General features: G+C 53.6%; 1 protein-coding gene across 1 annotated transcript in view; it reads left to right on the top strand.

Moving 5' to 3' along the window:
- The first annotated feature begins 352 nt into the window (after nucleotides 1–352).
- The window catches only part of Spsb1 (splA/ryanodine receptor domain and SOCS box containing 1), a 57,578-nt gene continuing 51,930 nt past the window's right edge, over nucleotides 353–6,000 (top strand). Inside the window, exon 1 of the mRNA XM_029476586.1 lies at nucleotides 353–538. The gene's annotated coding sequence lies outside the window, so the exon portion shown is untranslated. The remainder of the gene's footprint in view (nucleotides 539–6,000) is intronic.

The following is a 6,000-nucleotide window of genomic DNA, read 5'->3' as shown; positions in this document are numbered from 1 at the left end:
TACAGAGTTCGCAAAGGCACAAGCCGGCCCTGCCTCTGAGACCTGCGCGCTCTGTGCTCTCGGGCGACCCGCGGCGCTCAACCCTAGGAAACCCAACGCTCCGTCGGAAAGTAGAGGGGCGTGGCAGGGAAAGGGGCGTGGTGTAGGGCGGGGCTAAGCGGGAAAGCGGGGAGGGGAGGGCCGTGAGGAGCGCCAGGCAGAAGGGAGGGCTGCGATAAAGGGCGTGACCTGAGGCGGGGCGTGGTGAAGGAGCGTGACATGGGGCGTGGCAGGGCAAATGGAGGCGGGGTGGAGCGTACAAGCCCCGCCCACGGCGCGTCCTTCTTTTTTCTCCGCCCTCCCACTTTAGAGAGGTCGGTGGCTTTTTCTTCTCAGCGCACGAGTCGCGCTCGAGCGGCCCGCGCGCTTGCTGCAGGAACCAGCTCCAGGCGCTGGCGCCGGGGCCGCGGGGAGGAAGCGACTTCGCTCTCTGCAGCGGGCGCGGCCCTGGGCACCGCGAGCCTCCGGAGCTCCAAAAGCTGCGGCCTCTCTGTGCGCGGTAGGCAGCGCGGGACACCGAAGACCCGTTGGGTGGGCGCGCGTTCGGGGACCACCACGCTGAGAGAACTGAGCGGGTGGGCGCGGGGCAGAGCGTGGGCATAGGGTGGGCACCCGGCGTGGAGCCATGATCGATCTTGGGTCCCCGGAGAGGGTCCGGGCGCCGCCCAGTGCGCTGCCGCTTCTGCTGCAGAGGGACGGCTCTTGGAGGCTCTGGGGTCCCACCTGCGGGGGCGGCATTGGGCGGGGACCTCAGTGGAGCGGGGACTGTCGCTCCCTAGGATGAGCCTAGGCTGCAAACCGAGAAAGAGGCCTGGGGCTCTCCGTAGTCCCGGGGCGCCTTAGGGTTCTGATTGTTGAGGGGGACTCCCATCGCCAAAGTCGAGGGGACCCCTTCTGCTTCATGCATCGCGACCCTGCTGAGTTAAGTTAGTTTCGCTTTTCCCGCCAGTCCGGGCTCTGATTTGTAGCGGTCCTAGTCCCCCTTCCCGATCCGCCCCCGTAGCGCCTCTCTCTGGGAGACGGCCTGGTGACACTGCGCGCGGCGCCAGCCACCCCGGAGCCGCCGATGCTTCTCGGGGCAACCGAGGTTATGTCAGGAAATCGATGGAAACAGAGAAACAAGAGCAGCCTGAATCGGCTGGTAGAGCAGAGGATGGGTTGTCCCGCGCCTGACGAGTGTGCGAGGACTTGCTAATTTCCAAGTTTAAGGATGTGCCATGGCAAAGACTGAATGTTCACAAATGGTGCCTGTGAAGATGCTTGCCAGCCAGGAAGTTGTGTGTGCTTTTGCGAATGAGAGTGTGACCTTGTGTGTTTCTGTTCGTGTCTGTTGTTGTGTATCGTTGTGAATATGTGTGTTTCCTAAACGTTCTTGCCTGTCTGTGAACAGTAGTGGGGCTGGCCATTGGCTCTGGAAGGTTGTGGAGTATGACTCCCCTTGCTTGGTTGGTTTTGGTAAGTGGGGTATTGCTGGAGTGCTGGCTGGCACCTTTCCAGGAAAGCTCCTGCCAACTGAGCAGGGCTCAGGCTCCTCTCTCTTTTTCTCTGAACTCAAGCTGTACAGTGTGGTGGTGAGCTGGCAGAGGCTGCTTCCTGAGTGAGTAATAGTTAATTAAACACTTTAGTTAGTAACATCAGAAACTGCTCATGAGCTGAGTTTTAACAGGTGTTTATGGTAAGAGTGCCAGCCCCCATGACGAAGGCTTGGTGTCCTTGAAGGTTCAGGATCGTGTGTGTGTGTGTGTGTGTGTGTGTGTGTGTGTGTGTGTGTGTTTGTGTGTGTGGGTACACACACACATGCTGAGGTAGGATGGCCTGGAGGGAGTTGGCTTTCTTCCTAATTGTTAGACTCTAGGAGAGTGGGATTGCCTTTTCCTTTCTGCCCTACGCCTTCCCAGCTCGCATCTCTGGAGGCAGAAAACATTACACTAACATTAGTGGTACAGACAGAGGGAACCATGCAGTCAGAGAATCACTACATCATTTAGAGACTATCTGCCCAGACCAACCCTTTCCCAGTGGAGGCCCAGAGAGGTTGGGTGATTTTAGCCAAAGTGCACAATCACCAAGTGCCAAAGTGTACCAAGACAAAATCCTGGCTGTTGGTTACTGTCCCTAGCCCTGAGGTCATAGGCCAGTTATCTGCAAACTGACGGGCTGGATTAGATCATCTGAAACAGTTCTTCTCCTCTTACTGCAGGGAACACTTCTTCCAATAGATCTCAGATGTTATCTAGATGGGAGATATGGCGTTTCTGAATCCGGAAACTTTACAGGTCTTTTTCTTCCTTAGCCTGTATCCCACTCAAATCAGCCAGACCAAAACCTGGGGAGAAGCCATAACTGTCAGTCTTAGGAAGGCCGGTTCTTGCCTGGGGCCCTGGGTGAAGTCACTTAGGGGGTAAATTAGGCTTCTTGAGTGCAAGGCTGTGCCAGCAAGGGTGGACACACCCTTCAATGGATTCCTCGTGGCTGCTGCATAAAATGGGTCCCCTTGGAATCACCAGAGATGTTGAATTTTCTCCTTGCTCCCCAGGCGCTTCTCATAGTGTTGTAAGTTTAATCTAGGGACTTCACACCAGTCTCTTTCAGAAATAAGGTGTGGCTAATATTCATGAATTGATTCTTTTTGTTAGGATGCACAGTGCATGGCAGGTATGCCTCCGTGGGTCTGGGCGCCAGCACACAGTCCCTGCATTCCCTGCAAGCCAGATTAGTGAGAGCAAGAGCAAAAGGCTGCCTGTCACCCGGGGCTCTCAGTGCCGTGCCCACCCTTCTGCAGATGGCATCCTCACCATTGGGCTCTGCTGAGAGCCCTCATCGCACTCCTGCTGGGCAATGGCTGGCACTGGTGGCAGCCTCCAAGCCAAGTGCTTGACACGTTGCATTGTCTACACTTCTGAGGTGCTTGGATTGGGCGCTCACCTGCTTCCACCCCCCTCTGCCCCAGCAGGTTAATTAACCAAGGTCTGTTTGCCATTGAAGAGTGGAGTCAAAACTTCAATCCACTCACCATCACCATGGCAGTGTCACTCTCTTGTGCCTTCCCTGTCCCTTCAGCAAGTTTGTGTTATTATTGTGTGTGTACAGTGTGTGTGTGTGTAGGGGGTGCACATATGCCATAGCATGTGTGTGCATTTGTGTGTGTGCCAGTTTGTGGCACTTTGTCTGCTGAACCATCTTGATAGCCCCTGTTAACTTTATAAATGGGTTTTTCTGTTGTTGCTGCAAAAAAAAAAACTCAATCATATACTTGTGGGAAAGATAATGTGTAACACCGTGGGGTTGCTGGGAATCGAACTCAGGACCTCTGGAAGGGGAGTCAATGCTCTTAATTGCTGAGCCATTTCTCCAGGACTGGAAATGATAATGTAATGAACACGCCTTCACCTTTCTTCACCAATTCTGAGGATCATCATGTGTACATACATGTATATGTACCTGCATACACGCATGTTGGAATATTCAGAAGCAGAAATATTTGTTGTCTTTCCTGTGGTACCTTGTAAGGTGTATTAAAGGGGAGAATTGGGTTAAAAATAGACCCCGTGACTCTATATGAGGGGAAGGTTTGTGTGCCATCTTGTGTGTCTTCACTTTCTGCACTTTGAAGGAGAAGATGATGCTATCTATATTCTGTCGGTGACCGTGACGGTGCCGCCAGCAGCCCATCGGGGGCTCCAGTTTGGTGCCGCTCTGCTCTTCAGAGCCGCTGGGTAGCGCCTGGCTTATTTAGCGTTGTAAAAGTTCTGTTCCTAATTTTAAAAACAATGAGTCTGAGGATCCTGAGGCAAACCACATGGGTTCAGGCCGTCTTGGCCTCCCTGAAGAGTTGGGCAAGAGAAGCCGCCAAGGCACAGCCCCGCTCTGCGGCCGGCCGTGGAGTCGCAGACCTTGTGCAATGCTCGCGCAGGGGTCACGGCAGGCCTGGGTGTTAGGAAGGAGAGATGATTTGTCAACAAATGCTGGATCAGACCTCAATCCAAGCTTAGCTCTCCAGCTTGCAGAGCTGACCGTGGCTGGAAGGGGCTGGGAGCCCCTGCTTTCCCCCACCTTCTGCGTGCCCCGGGCTGAAGGGGGAGGACGGTGGTGGTTAGGATGTGACCTCCACACTCACGGGAGGACAGCTGAGTGGGACTTTGGCGTCTCAGGGTGGGAGGACCCTGCCTGTGACAAGGTCTCTACTCTGCCCCTCACATTGAACCCTGCTTGCCACGTTAGCGATGTGGCTATGAAGCTTCCAGCTGTTTTGGGGGCTACCTTGATTGTTAAATTTACAGCTGTGTCAGTTACTTTTCTTATTGCTATGATGAAATATCTGATTTTGTTTTATATATATATATTTTAAATATAACAAAGAACAACTTAAAGGAAAGGCAGTTTCATCATCTTGGGGAAGGTGTGAGCACAGAAGCCAGAGGTACCTGGTGTCATGGTGTCCACGGTCAGAAAACAGTGAGAGAAGTGCTTATGCTCAGCCGGCTTTATCCTGTTTTTTTGGTCAGCCCATCTTGGGCGGTGACACTCATATCCAAGGCTGGTCTTCCCTCCTCTCAAAACAGCCTCACAGACACACTGGGAGTGTCTCTGAGGTGATCCTAAATCCGGTCAAGTTGACCAGGAAGACTAAACATCATAGCACCTCCGAGCTGTGAGCATCTGCATCCCCTACCTGTCATCCCACCCTTAAGGAGCAAAGGCGCTCTCCCTTGGGGTCACCTCCCTTTGGGTCATCTTACCTGTGCACAGTGAGCTGCCTTCCAAAGAAATGGCTGTGCCTCCTAATTTCCTAGGAGGAATCTACAAGCCTATGGGGGTAGATTTTTGTGGGTCTGGGGTCCTGGTGGCAGGGGACATAGAGTTGGGTCTGCTGACTTTATTGAGGCCGAGGTTCTTCGTTTAATGTTGCAGACCAGGAGTTAGGAAGGACGCTAACAGGTTGGCTTGGCCGGCTGAAACATGGAGAGCTGGCACACTGTGTCAGAACTGGAGATGCCAAGTCTCTCTGGGTTCAGTGGAGGAAGGGTTCAATGCAGCTGGAAAGATCGGGGTTCTAGAGGAGCAGATCTCTCCCACTTCAAGCCTCACTGCCCATCCTGGGACGGCCTAGAGGATGGGCTTCCTCCCTCCAGTACTCTGGGAAATAGATTTAGGAGACCCACTCTGAAGTGCTCGTTGGTCTTCTCTGACCTTCTGTGGAACCCGTCACTGAGAACTCTCAAGTCAGTACGGATGGGGGAGGAAGAGGCTGAGAGGTGGCTCTCAACCTCCAAGGGCACGGTGGGTGTAATTAGTAATTACCATAATGGGCGGTCGAGCAAAGCAGCAATCATAGCTGTCTGGCTCGTGCAGACCTATGGGGCTGGCGAGTTAATCACTATGTTCCTAGGGGTGAAGTAGACGAGAAGCCTGCTGCCTTCTTGACTGTACAAGCAAAAGGCCTCCAGGGTGAGCGAACTGGAAAGCGTAACTTGGATCATAAAACCAGAAGCGTGGATCCGCAACTCGTCCCGCCTGAGCTCCATGACAGGGAGGCTGGGCCGACCTAGGTATACACCCAAGTCACTCACGAAGAAAGTGTACACTCTTAATTTTTCAGCCAGGCCTCCCCAAAGGGCCTTAAGGTCTTTGGCCAGGATGGTTGGCTGTACACTAGGGGACAGGAAGTAATCAGAGAACCCAGGGACTAGTGGATGTTGTCTGTGAGCTGACTCGATTCCAGGAGACTGGAATGCCATTGTGGTCTTCTCTTCCCAGAGGGGCTGACAGGTCACACGGTCAGTGAAGTTTTAGCTTAGACCCAACTTAGCGGGTGCAGTGGATCCCTGAACATCTCCTGGGGTTATTTACTGGAGCAGAAAGTACAGCAGTTGGCATGATCATCACATTGACTCTCGGCCCCGTGGGGCAAGACCAGGGTCAAATGGAAACCTGTCTGAAATGTGTTCAGCCAGGGAGAGA

This window comes from Mus caroli, chromosome 4, assembly GCF_900094665.2.
Source record: "Mus caroli chromosome 4, CAROLI_EIJ_v1.1, whole genome shotgun sequence".
NCBI lineage: Eukaryota > Metazoa > Chordata > Mammalia > Rodentia > Muridae > Mus > Mus caroli.
This window is presented reverse-complemented; position numbering and strand designations above follow the sequence as displayed.